Source organism: Rhinoderma darwinii, chromosome 4 (genome assembly GCF_050947455.1).
Source record: "Rhinoderma darwinii isolate aRhiDar2 chromosome 4, aRhiDar2.hap1, whole genome shotgun sequence".
In the NCBI taxonomy this organism is placed as follows: domain Eukaryota; kingdom Metazoa; phylum Chordata; class Amphibia; order Anura; family Rhinodermatidae; genus Rhinoderma; species Rhinoderma darwinii.
In genome coordinates this window covers 184,435,492-184,450,463 of record NC_134690.1, presented here as the reverse complement: position 1 = coordinate 184,450,463, position 14,972 = coordinate 184,435,492, and positions in this window count along the sequence as shown.

Sequence of the window (14,972 nt, the reverse complement as noted above, 5' to 3'; positions counted from 1 at the left end):
TGGGCGACAGAGTTAGTGGGCCCATTTGCGGGGGAACTCACGGTGGCAGTAAAGTGCCACACAGCCCCCCTCCCTGGTAGTGCCACACAGCCCCCCTCTGGTACCCCTACCTGGTAGTGCCACACAGCCTTTGAGGCTCCCTCTAGGAGTGGTAGCCGACGCTCTGGCCGGGGATTCCGCTTCAGGAGGAGCCCATGACGTCACTGTCCATATACATACAGTGATGTCGGGCAACCCCAGAGCCATAATACCGGGCAAAAAGCTACTAGCACTCTGCTTAATACACTGCTCTGCTCCTGACATCACTGTCCATATATGGATAGTTCTCTCCGGAGCAGAGCTAGAGTCTCAAGCACAGCGCTAGTAAAGTCTCTGCTCCGGAACTCAGTCTCTGGGGAAGCCCCCTGACATCACTGTCCATATATGGATAGTGATGTCCCGGGCAGAGCGCTACTAGCACTCTGCCTGTGATTCCTTCTCTCCTTCTGGCATCACTGTCCATATATTGACAGTGATGTCAGGGGCAACTCCAGAGCCGGAGTCCTGGGCAGAGCGCTACTAGCACTCTGCCTGGGATTCTGTAGAGTAGTAATTGGCAGAGCGGGGAGATACCTCCCTGCTCTGCCATAGCGTTCAATAGTATCTGCGTCCTTAGGATGCAGATTCCATTGAATGTGGCGTCGCTACCGCTGTAGCAGCCATAGCGGCTGCTAGCGGGGCCACTGGACATGGGGTGCACGTGACAGCGGGCAGCACGGGCCCCCTCATGCTGTGGACCCCATAGCGGCTGCTACAGTGGTTGTTACGTCGCCTCCTAGACAGGGGCTTCTTATAGAATCTCCGGCAAGAGTGTCGGCAGCGCTCTGTCCGTGGTTTCCACTTATGGAGGAGCCATGACAGCAGCGTCAGCACTATTTAACATTTAGCTCTGGCATCTCTGTAGGATTCGGCAGACTTAGGGTATGTTCACACGCTAGCTGGCTTTTACGGCTGAAATGACAGCCTGTTTTCAGAAGAAAACAGCTGCGTCGTTTCAGCGTAAATGCTCCTCCACGTAATATACGAGGCGTCTGTGACGCTCGTATATCTTGAGCTGCTCTTCATTGAGTTCAATGAAGAACGGCTCAAATTACGTTGCAAAGAAGTGCCCTGCACTTCTTTGCCGAGGCAGTCAATTTACGCGTCGTCGTTTGACAGCTGTCAAACGACGACGCGTAAATTACAGGTCGTCGGCACATTACGTCGGCAAACCCATTCAAATGAATGGGCAGATGTTTGCCGACGTATTGTAGCCCTATTTTCAGATGTAAAACGAGGCATAATACGCCTCGTTTATGTCTGAAAATAGGTAGTGTGAACCCAGCCTTAAGCTGGCCTTACACTTGAGACAGCAATCGTCCAGCCGACAGCTGTTTCTCTAGAGTTCCCCACACGCATGCATGCTCAGCCGAGTGTGCATGTGTTTTCAAGAAGGATATATGAGAAAGGAGCTGTCAGACTACTGGTAACGGCTTATCTATTTGCAAGCAAAAGGATTGGGCACATTGAAATTCCACATGCCTGACCCTCTCTGGACACAACCAAACATATTAGATGGTCGGTTGGTCATAGTAGTGGGTTAGTATAAATAACAGTTGATATTGTTGGTAGTGTACATATGTAGTATGAACTGACATTTGTCTTGTACCCTTTTTTTTTTTTTAGCAGTGATTTATCAGGACTTTAGTACAGGTTTGTGAGTTAATATATTTCATTTTGTTCAGACGTTCTACTAGTTCAGTTTCATTGTTATTTCACACGGTTTTCCTTCCTTGGTGAAGATTTTTGAACCATTTAACAATTTTATTTTCTCTATAGCAAATTAAGTTCCCCTTTTTCAATTGTCTTCTACTCCTCATTATAAGTTTTGGGGCTATTAGAGGTAGCAAGCAGTGTTTCGCCAATCTTGCTTTTCTAGAAAAAATACATATATTTTGCTCTTGGTTAATACTTATTGAGACCAAAAAAAATGTACCACCATAAATCTGGCTTTCAAAAACGCAAGAAAAAAAGAGAGCGTGAAGAAGAGGAAAAGATAAAGAAAAAAGTGATACTGGACTACTTTAAGAAGCCACAATCCAACCAGGGAAGTGATGTTGAAATCCAAGAATTACCTGAACTACACATAGAAGCTTCTCATCAAATACTTGCGCAAATGGCATCATCCAGCCAGGTGGCTGCGCCTGCAAGCATTTCGTCAGTTATGGAAGAAGAGAATGCTACTTCTAGCAATATGTCAACTTTTGCAGTGACAGAAGAAGCTGTAGAGACACCATGTTCCTGCACTATGTCCACGGAAAATCCGATCATGATAGAAGAAGAATCTCCTTCACACAAAATGTTGCCTTCCAGTCTTTTTACAGAGATGGAAGGAGAGGTAATGCCGTCATCCTCAACTTCAACTTCTTATATTGAGAATGAAGATCTTCCTATAGAAGTTTTGAAAAATATGAATGATGGAGCGTCTTGTTGCATGCAGAGTAATACAAACATCTGTACCCGTGTTTTTTCTCCTGAAGAGGACACTCAGTCTTATCGGACATTACAAGGAGAAGTTGATTGGAAAGACCCAGCTCTGTGGCCAGATGTCCTCCAGAAAAAAAGAAAGAGAGAAGATTGTTCTTTCTGGACTATTCAATGAAGAGGAATTAAAAAATATGGCACAGTCTTTGCCTACAGATGTTGATAACCGTTGTTTCAGTGATTTTCTTCTATATGCCAAGTCCTCAAATGGAAGGGAGAAGAATTTACGGGATTGGCTAAGATGGAGCACAACCAAGCAGGTAATGTATTGTGTAACTTGTATGGCCTTTTCTACGGACTCCAGGAGTAAAACAGGAAGCATCCTCTGTCAAAAAGACGGTTTTGATCCATCAAAGCACAGGTGGCATCGACTGTACAAGAAATTACCGGAGCATGAACATTCCGCACAGCACAGAAAGCACTACTGGAGTTGGAGAACACTCCAAAAGTCCATAGGCGGTCATGGTGTTGACTTCGAGATGCAAAGAAGTTTAGCGAAGGAAGTGGATAAGTTTATGGCTCTTCTAGAAAGACTCTTGGATGTGACACTGCATTTGGCTTCACGCAACATGGCATTCAGGGGAACAACGCAAAGAATTGGAGAAATCCATAATGGCAATTTTCTTGGAACGTTGGAAATCCTGTCACGATATGACAATTTACTACGCGAGCATTTAGAAAAAGTCAAGGCCAGTCAAGAAAAGGGAAAGAAACTTCCAGCTCATTATCTCTCCTGGGCCACACAAAATGAATTTATAAATATTTGTGGAAAACATGTACTGGATGCCATACTACTAGAAAGGAAAGAAGCGATTTATTTTTCTGTAGTTTGTGATGCTACACCAGATATTTCACACACTGAACAGAATGTTATAGTTGTAAGATATGTTTACAGAGAGCCTCAAAAAAGAAGTTGGCATATTCAAGAAAGGTTCTTGGAATTTTTTGATTTTTTCCAGAAGACTGGTGAAGAAATTGCTGAAATGATTATCTCAAGATTGAGTGAACATGCCATTGACTTCAAAGACTGCAGAGGTCAGGGATATGACAATGGTGCAAACATGTCCGGCAGGATTAAAGGTGTAAGAGCCAGAATCCAGGAGAGATATCCAACAGCTATCTTTTGTCCCTGTGCTGCCCATTCGTTAAACCTTGTGGGTGTACACGCTGCCGCAAGCTGCCCTGAAATGAAGACATTTTTTGGAAGTGTAAACAGGCTATACATTCTGTTTAGCAGCAGCCCTGAGAGATGGAACACACTGCTTGAAGAAGTTGGAAGGTCTTTGCATGGTCTAAGTGACACCAGGTGGAGTTCAAGAATAGAGGCTGTGCGTCCAATTGCTCAGAAACTCCCAAGCGTTCTGAAGGCTCTGGAAAAAGTTCTTGCTTCCAAAAAACTTACAAGTGATGCACACTCAGACGCTCAAGGTCTCCATGACTATTTTTCATCTTTCCGGTCAGTAGTTTTAGCAACATTCTGGATAAAAGTGCTTACCAGTTTTGAGCAGAGAAACAAAATTCTTCAATCAAGATCTATTTCCATGGAAATTGGAGCCGCCAACATTAAAGCCCTCTCGGAAGAAATGAAACTTCTTCGGGAAAAGTGGCCTGCTCTACTCTCTGAAGCCAAATCTGTAGCTGATTGTATGGAGATTCCAAAGGAGCTACTGAATTCTCAGCAATTGCGCCAAAGGAAGTCAAAGCACCATGATGCTATAAATCCTGAAGATCATTTTAAAGCTAATGTCTTCCTTGTGGCAATGGACACAATCATTTCTGATCTTCATCAGCGCTTCAAATCAATGGAAGATGTATGCAAATTATTTGCTCCAATCCTTAAACTGAGAACAATGAGTGAAGAAGACTTGGTGACATCCACTGAAGAATTGATCTCCGCATACCCTGATGACTTCACATCATCTTTACTCTGTGAACTGCAACATCTCCGTAAAGTGTATTGCGCTACATTCCCCGAAAACTTGGGTCCACTAGATTTGCTAAACTCTATCTATGAACTAGAGCTTCAGGGAATATTTGGAGAGGTGTGTATTGCTCTTCGGATTTTCACCACCCTCCCACTTTCAGTAGCGGAAGGAGAAAGGGCATTTAGCAAACTTTCATTGATCAAGAACTATCTGCGTTCTACAATGAGCGAGCAACGTTTAAACAGCCTAGCAATTCTTTCCATTGAAAATGGGCTTGCCAGACAGCTCAATTATAAAGACCTTATTAAAGATTTTGCAAATCAGAAAGTTAGAAAACTGTCTGCTCTACAAATCTAAATTTGCTCTTATTTTTGCTCTGAGCCAAGCATGAAACAATCCTCATCTATCCCAGCTAAAACAGCACAATAGCTATTTGCGCAATAGGTAAGTATATGATTAATGATGTTTAAATGTAAAATAAGAATGTTTGCCCCCTTTTGCTGCTTTTCTTTGTTATTGATAGTATATTGTTTATATTTATGCTCAATCTGTAAAACCGTTTGCACTATTCTGTTTGTTTGTTAGTTATATGTTAATGTGACTGAAGCACTTTATCATTTTATATTTGTTATATATGTTGTCCGTTAAACTTTTTTTCTTATGTTAACGTTTGGTGGTTCTTAATTTTTTGGAATGATGTTTCACTTGCACTATAGTATTGAATCGAATAACCATATTTGGTCAAAAGATTTAACTGAATGACTCTAAATTAAAAAAACAAAAAAAAACAAAACATTTGTTCACCAGAATAGGTAAAAAGTTTTAGAAGCATTCAACAAATAAACAGACCACAAATAAGATGATGTAATTTTGTACATCTTAAAAAGGCACTATTAAAAATTTGCAGAGTACGGGAACAATTAATACAAATAACCTTTGAACAGCCTAAGGGTTTGTAGACATGCCTATGGATTCATTAAATGGACAAAGAGGCCGTATGTGCGGCATAATATTCTCAGATAGACATATAGTGGAGCTCGTTATATTTTATTTTACAGGAGTCAATGAGAAAAAGGAAAAACGCCATGTGCCTGAGTGTACAAATTGAAACATGGCGGTACAGTATGAGCTCTTAGAATTCTAGTAGCTCCATATTATAGATCCACAACATTAGGATCTTAGGCAGCTAAATTTACTAGTGTTAGATACATATAGGGTTATTGAGAAATTTGAAATGAGTTAGAGTAGAGTAGGGCCCTGCCAAAAGAGTCTACCTTGTCGTGGTGGCAGGCTTCAAAATCTTTTGGCCAAATAAAAAGTTATTAGTTATGTATCACACACAGAGCGTGATATGGTGTTGGGCGGAGTACCGTTAACGGGCGGTGCCACGGTAGGGGGGCCCCGAAAATTTAGCTGTAGGGGGCCCTGAAATTCCTGATGGCGGCCCTGGATGAACCAAATTTATCATATAGCATGCACCACTGTCTAAATCTTAAACATCTTAGTAGGTCTGCCCTAATATCTTTTTCTGTTTTAAACAACCCTAGCATGTCCAAAATTTCTAAGAGGCTTAAGCAAAACAAGCAGGTGGTCTCAGGGGCAAACACAGGTTTTTTTTAAGGGGGGTTTCCAAATGCATACGTTTTAAACCAAGTTATGCTTGTCACGCTCCCGCTACCTTCTGGTTTTTATTCTACCTGTATTGGTCTGCACTTATCTACCAACTGAGACCTTTATACTACAAGCTCTAATAAAAAGGACTAGGCTAGTGAATACATGCAGACCAAAACTCAAAACCCCCTCTGCGTGCCCCCTGGTCTGGCCCCTCAGCAATAAAAGTCCCAGGCTCATTATCACCTACTTGTACACAAATGTCTGAAATATCTTTGTATGCTGTAGCATTAAAATTACCCTTCACTGGAAATAAGGAGCCCAAACCCTGAAAAACAGCCCCAGACCATTATCCCTCCTCCCACCACATTTTACAGTAGGCCCACTGTATTCTGGCATGTAGTATTATCCTGGCAACCACCAAACTCAGATTCATCCATCAGACTGCCAGATAGTGAAACAGGGGGACAATAATGCTCAGCACTATTCCAGCACACATGTCCATTATATATAATTTGCTTTTGTGGTGAATTAAATAGCTATTTACAGTGAGTTTTGTCATATAGGGAACAATGAAGAGTACCACACAGTACCCAGATAAATAATGCATACAGTACCCAGATTAATAGTGTCCACGTTGCTCAAATAAACATGGCATACATTGCCCTCAAAGTGTAGTAAGGCACACAGTGACCGGATTGTCTCATACAGTGCATAGTTCTTAAATATGCCAGGATAAATATGGAATACATTATGCAGATAAATAATACATTCAATGCTACATACAGTTCCAGGACCATATCAGAGCAGAGATAAACAGAGAATACAGTACTAAGATGATAACAAACGAGATATAGGAGTTGCACTGTAGCATGTGGTGGGTGCTATCCTCAGAGGAATCTTGACAAAAGACCTCAAACCGAAATTAAACCACAATCCAAAAGCACTCCAATAGTATAGAAAAATCCTATTTTTTTTTTTTTATTCACCCAACATACAGGCAACATCTCACCTTCCCATTGAAGGCATTTTCAAGCAATGAATGTGTGTGCTTAAAGCATTTTCATAGTGTGCAAAAGTACAAATAAGCAATGTAAGATAATAAAAAATGATTAATAATAAAGTGCAAAATGCAATACAATAATACAGAATAGAAATATTATAATCAATACAAAACATGTGAAAGATATGTGAGTGAATAGTAAAATATCAGATATAAACATATCTAGCAATAATCACATAAGATACATAAACGTGCAATAAAGTGTCAATCATGATAATAAGAGTTACAGCTGGCACTCACCCCAAGTCGTCACGAACAGCATCCTGTTCTAAGATAATTAAGGTAATATATTATTACTGTCATGACGCGTCGAAATCTCAGAGTTGTGAAAAACCCACACCGCATGCTCACATCGGCTCATCCAGCTCCCACTAACAGCCAATCATATGTTAGATTGGGAAGAATTGTGAGAAGAAGGTCACCTGACACAGCGCATCATGCGCGCATGTATGTTGGTTGAAAGGAGACCATAGTCGCCATCTTAGACTAGGTAAATATATATTTTTCTCAAAGTTCACATCTCCTGTATTGTAGTATCTAAAGTACTGAAAAACGCATTGTTACCATAATTGTTAACAAATCCCCCGAACTTATTACATGGAACGAAGCACTAGTAACCGGATAGTCATTTCCTACAGGGAATAACTGTCAAACGGCATCCACAAAAGAGTACTATATCTTTGGTTCTCGAAACCACAAGAACAGAAGCAACTACAGATTTTTTAATCGAGGATCCACAAGAGAATCGGGACACAGGAGGCGCACAAGGAGGTTGCAGATTCAATAGACGCTACAAGAACCAGAAGTGGGAAGAACTGGAGATCACAGGGGGGCTCAAAGACAATGAGTCCGGATCTTAACAACTAGTGGTAAATATCTCCACACATGTATTAAGCACCACTAAATTGTCTGTGTTAAATAAGGGCTTGTCAGTTTGTCCAACCCCTTAGGTTGATTGGTTGCATCCAGATATAGATCTACACAATTTTTTTAGAACTATAAGGCTAAAAACATGGTTCTCACATAGGGAGCAACCCTTGACCATATCAACTAACATAGATAGAACCGAGTTAACCTTAACTGGTTGCCGACACAGGGCGAGAATGCTCGTCCTGAGCGGCGAGTACTTGGCGCATTAGGACGAGCATTCTCGTCCTGTGTGACAGCCGTCTCGGCAAGCAATCGGGTGCAGGGCAACAGCTGTAATACACAGCCACGGCCCCGCTCGGACAGCGGAGAGAAGAGAAACATCTTCTCTCCGCCGTTAACCCTTTGAATGCCGCGATGAAAGCTGATCGCGGCGTTCAAGGAGAGGGGACTGCACTTTGATCGCGTCACAGAAGATAACTATTTCCTGTTGTTAGGGCATACTAAGGTATGCCCTAACAACTGCCTGTGTACAATCAGTACACAGGCTAATGTACTAGCATATAGATCTATGCCAGTACATTACAGTTACAAAATCAAAATTGAAATGATAAATCCCTTTATGGGATTAAGAAAAAAAGTTAAATGAATGTAAAAAAAATTTATGATAAATAAATAAAAACTAAAAAAAATACACAGAAACACATTTTTTTTATTATAAATAAACTTTTTAAAATATAAGTCCCAAAACATTAAATTATATAAACATATTTGGTATCACCACGACCATAACAACCTGTACAACAAATGTATAACATTATTTATGATGATCGGTGTATGGTGTAAAAAAAAAAAAAATTAAAACTGCTGCGGAACTGCTTTTTTCTGCATTTTCACCAAAATAAAAATTTATAGAAATTAAGCGATAATGTATTTGTACCAAAAAATGGTACCTACATAAAGTACAACTCATCCCGCAAAAAACAAAGTCTCATACAACTATGTCGTACAAATCATAAAAGAGTTATGAGCGTCGAGATGCAAAGAGGGAAGTATAAAAAAATTGTTCTGTCCTCAAGGCCAAAATTGGCCGTGTCCTTAAGGGGTTAAAAGAATGGGGCTTTTATAATAGAAACAACACTCAGCCTCCAAATAACATGAACGTGGTTGAGACATTTATCTCTACTGTAAAAAATGACATTGGAGACATGAAGGGAGAATGGTCTAAAAACCATCATTTTGCAAATGCAAAAAATATGTCATTTGAAGAGTCCTGTGCCCTTAAAGGATTGGTCCATAACGATGACTTAGTGATGAAACCCGCCGATAAAGGAGGTGAGGTCGTCATTATGGACCGATCCATGTATTGGGGAAATCAGACGACAGCTAAGTGATGAATTGGTTTATAAACATGTCCAGTTGGACCCTAAGGCACAGATCCTTAAACAGATGAAGATTGTTATAGATAATGCTTATGCCATTGACCTGATAGATAAGATTTTACACACATATTTAATACCGTGTTATCCAGTGACTCCTTTACTATATATTTTACCCAAGATCCACAAAAGCCTAGAGTCACGCCCTGGTAGACACATTGTCTCGGTTAGAGACTCCCTCCTTAGTCCAATAGCCATCTTTCTGGATAAAGTTCTTAGAAGGTTTGCAACAAATACCAAATCATATATTAGGGATACTTCTGACTTCTTGGCCAAAATTAAAGAAGTAACAGTCCCCCCTAACGCAATACTTGTGTCCTTTGATGTCACAAGCCTGTGTACCTCTATCAACCATGATAGAGGTGTGGCTAGCATCAAGAAAGGGAATTTATTTTAGCTCTTGTGGATATTGTCCTAACGAGTAATCCCTTTTTGTTTGATGACAAATGTTATCTACGGTTGAGAGGTACGGCCATGGGGGCGACTATGGCACCTACATACACCAATATCGTCATGGCAGACCTTGAGGAGACATTCATCTATGTATCCCACCACTTCTCAAATATACTGAGGTGGTGGCGATACATAGATGACGTCTTTGCTATTTGGACAGGTGTTTTTTTTTATCTTCCTCAATGACATTGATCAAGATCTAAAATGTACAATGGTCCATTCTACCAATTCCATCCAGTTCTTAGACACCATGGTCTGTGTGTCAGGGGACAAACTTATGACGGACATATATGTCAAAACAAAGATTGTAACAATTTGTTACTTTATGAAAGCTTTCACCCAAGAAATATGGTTGACTGATTACCTCTAAGTCAACTACTTCCGGTGAAAAGAATTGTCGCGGATCCAGAGAATCTTGACTCGAGACTGAAAGACATGACAAATAAATTCATTAGGAGAGGTTACCCTAAGAAATTAGTAAAGAGACATGTGGACAGGACTAGGTTGATGGATATAGAGGCATTATTAACACCTAATTAATAACAGAGTTGACAAATGTAGCAGGATTGCTATGGTCAGTACCTTTAGCCTATATAACACCAATGTCAGGATAATAATCCATAAACACTGGGCTGTGTTAGGCAATTTCTACAAATATATACCTGAATTTTCTCTACCTCCGCTGTTCTCATATAAAAGACCAAGTAATTTGATAGACAAAATAGTGAAGTCTGAGATACGAACCTCTAAACCTGTGGGGCAAGATGCACAATCTGGTAGGAAAGGCAGCTATCGGTGTATGTCCTGTGACAATTGTCCCCTTATGCTTAAGGGCAATATTTTTACACACCCTGTGACATCATAAAAGTTTGATATCAGATTTACGTTGACATGTAGACATGATTATGTTATTTATGTTCTTTTATGTCCCTGTCATTTACTTTACGTTGGCGAGACAACTACCGAATGTGTTTACGACTCAATAATCATATGTCAAGTATTTGTACCGGTAAAAGTGAGTTACCTGTTGCTAGACATTTCATGGAAGCAGGACATTCTGTTGATAGCCTCAGGTTTATTATTATTGTCACGTCAACATCCAATAGAGGACAATTCAGTAGTTCAAAACAAAACTACATTTATTAGAACAAACATAAAACAGACTACGCACATATATGTATATATATATATATATATATACATATATATATATATATATATATACATATATATATATATATATATATATACATATACATATATATATATATACATATATATATATATATATATATATATATATATACAGCGGTTCCCCTATTCAGGTGGCTGGTTCTTCTAACCCAGCTACAGCTTGATCCTTTACATTTGTACCATTGTTGTTCTTGTTGCAGCACAACTCTAATAGGTGAGCAGTTATCAATTCATATTGTCTTGCTCTACCTTTACCAAATGTGACCTGCACCATGTTGGCGCCGTGTGTTTTTTTAACTCTCTCTCCAGGTACCACCTTGACGGTATGGCAGATGGCCAACAGGGCGCAGGTAACAGTCTATAGTTCGTATAGGGTAGCAAGGCAGCTCGGACAGTAGCAAGGCAGGCTCGGCTGGGACTAGGCAGCAGGCAGACGTCAGGCATGGTGTAGGAGGACATGTGTGGTATGCAGCACAGCACGACTACAGCTCAGCATGGCACATGACCAGGATAGCATGGGATAAAGGATACAGGTACGGGAAACACTGGGAACTGGAAGACACTAGGAGACCATTTGCATAGACAAACTGGGTACGTTAATGACGCTCAGGCATGGGAGGAAGGGGCTGGGCCATCCTTATAGCCCAGGGTGCTCCGGGAACAATCAGCTCAATCTCCCTCCTGTGTGCGCTTTGGCTTCTTAAGTCTGGACTGAGCTCGCAAGCGCACCCTGGTGGTCACTGTGGAACAGGACAGCCGTATGTGTAGACATCCCTGGAGAGAAGGGTGTCAACTGGATGGAAGAAGTTCATGGTCAGAGACACCACGGACGTTACAATTATAGATCATGTTCCACCATTGAAACGTGCGGGGAGGGGGGGGCAATAGAGAACTTCTATTAAAACAATGGGAAGTAAGATGGATTCATCGCATGAATTCATTGGCCCCATATGTTTTAAATGTGGACTATCCACTTAATGTGTTTAGGAAATAAAATCTACATACTTTAAGGTCTTCTGTAATTTTTTGGGTATAACTTCAGTGAGGGTCATTTTCCCAACCCCTCTGGTCGTATGTCGAGTTGCTATCAGTCATCTATAGGCAGAATGTGATATAATTTTTAATGTATATCTATTTTATTGTTATATTGAGCCAAATTGGGTAATTTTCACGACATCTATTTTTTTTTTCACAGAATATTGTTCGAAGTTGGCTGAGCACTCACTGGTCGAGATGGGCACGACTGATTTGAGAAATGTTATATCAAAATTGTTCTCTGTGTCATGACGACAAGTTAATATTGTGAAACCCCTTTTATGTTTGATCTCATATCAATTATCCAAGTTACGCCTGAGTTTATATCAACCATCTCTTTGTATTTTTCCCCAGTACTATGGATGACAATCCGATATGGCACATATATTGGTCACAGGAATCCGATTTGATCCTAATATTTCCTTGGGGTAGGTGATACACGCATCCCGAGTTCTACATTGGTGATCTTTTGTTGGATCGTGCTCCTATATACAGGGACATGATTCTGATGAATTGGGGTCGTTTCGAGAACCAAAGATATAGTACCCTGTAGGAAATCACTGTCCGGTTACTAGGGCTTTATTCCACGTAATAATTCCGGGGGATTTGTTAAAGGGAATGTGTTGCCAGCAAAACATGATTTTTTTTTTTTTAGTTAAACAATTAGTGTATAGGTGATTAAACATTGTTCTAATTTTTTTTTTTTTTTTCACGAGTCAGGAAATATTATAAATTGGATTCAATTGGATTCTAATTTATAATATTTCCCATTGCTGGTCACTAGATGGAGCCATTCCCAAAATTGCAGCATTGCATGTGGTAAAGCAACCACATTGCTTTATGCTGCAAAATTGGGTAAAAAGCCCTCGCTCTAGTGAGCTCTCAGCATCCCCCCCTCCTTTATCCTGGCTAGTGCCGGGAGAAACGAGGGGTTTGAACGGTCTAACCTCCTACACTGTGTGTCGCCATTTTTTGAGCTAACACACAGTGTAGAAGGTTTACATACAGTAGTAAACACACACTGAACACAAACATACATAGAAATCCCTTACCTGCTCCAGTCGCCGCCGCTCCCTCCGGTCCATCCGCTCCGTCTGCTGCCGCTGCTCCATGTGCACAAGTCCGGAAGCCGCGACCGGAAGTAGTAATCTTACTGTCCGGCCGTGACTTCCGGTCCACAGGAAAATGGCGCCGGACGGCGGGCATTTCAAATTGAACTGTGTGGGAGCGGCGCATGCGCCGTTCCCACACAGCGGCGTACATGTTAGTGGATGGAACGGGCCCCGTTCGCAGTCCCTATGGGACTGGAGCTGCCGTATTCCATCTCTGTATGTGTCGTTAATCGACACATACAGAAATGGAAAAAAAAATGGCAGCCCCCATAGGGAAGAAAAAGTGTAAAAATAAGAAAAAGTAACACACAAACACACAAATTAATCCAAACGTTTTTAATAAAGCACTAACATCTTTAACATATTAAAAAAAAATTTGTGGTAACACTGTTCCTTTAACAATTATGGTAACAATGAGTTTGATTACTTTAGATACTACAATACAGGAGATGTTATACACAAAGGAACTCCTTTTGCAAATAGCGGTAAGGGGTTAGATGCTATTGGTGTAAAGCATACTACCAAACTAGTATTTAAGGCACTCCTAGATAAGCATTTCTTACACAGAGGAGAGAGAGGAGCGTAGAAGCCATATAGTAAAAATCTGAAAAAGCTTTATTAAACATAGTTATATACACTGAACAAAATGTTTAAAAAGGTACAATTGGATAGAGTGACTCTATAAAATTCCAATACAGAAAGGCAGACTCGATAAATTACGTATAGAGGTACAATAGACCGTTATGGGGAGTGGATAAGAGGCAGTATGTGAAAAGCACTAGATGGCGTATCCTGGCATAATTATACAAAGATAGAGAAATAGACACAGTATAATGCTGGTGCAGGTCTACGTAGTTCTAAAAATACAGTTAAGCAATAAACAATCAGTTACAGACTGATACTTCCATACATTCCCCAAGTACTAAAAAGTCTTACCCATAGCAGAGTGTACACAGGAGCCTGACAGACGTGTGGAAAACCCCAACGCGCGTTTCGCGGTATGCTTCCTCAAGGGGTGTTCCTCGCCATCAGGGCAGTACTAGAGGTACTGGTGTAAGGGGCCTGACCAAAGCTGATTGAAATGTGGGCCCGGCAACTGCCGCGACTTGTCTTTGGTAGAAAAAATCAATAGCTGCTGTCTGATTATTCAGATGGGAAGGTCCATGGCTATTGGTCCCCTCCCATCCTAAAAACCATTACGTTGGTTGGGCCGCTCCTGATGGTTCTCGCCTCTTCCCAGTACCCCTGGTGCATTGGGTACTGAGTTAATTGGAGTGATTAGTGTCAGCCAAAGGTGGCTATAGCACATCACTGACTGACTCCAAGCCCTAGCGATTGTAATGGAGAGGTGTCAGTCAGACACCTCGATTACTAGCTCTGTTACACAGTTGAAAAAAACACAAAAAACACTTTATTGAAATAAACTGCCCCCCTACAGCCTGCTTTGACCATTTTATTGGTAAAAATTTGATCCCACGACAATCCAACGTTGTCCAAGACACGGAAACCTTTAAAAAAAATACAATAAAACATATAAGACCGTTACAAGCTTACAATGTGATATACTTAAAGAGGCTCTGTCACCACCTTATAAGTGCCCTATCTCCTACATAATGGGATTGGCGCTGTAATGTAGATAACAACAGTGGTTTTTATTTTGAAAAACTATCATTTTTGACCAAGTTATGAACAATTTTAGATTTATGCTAAT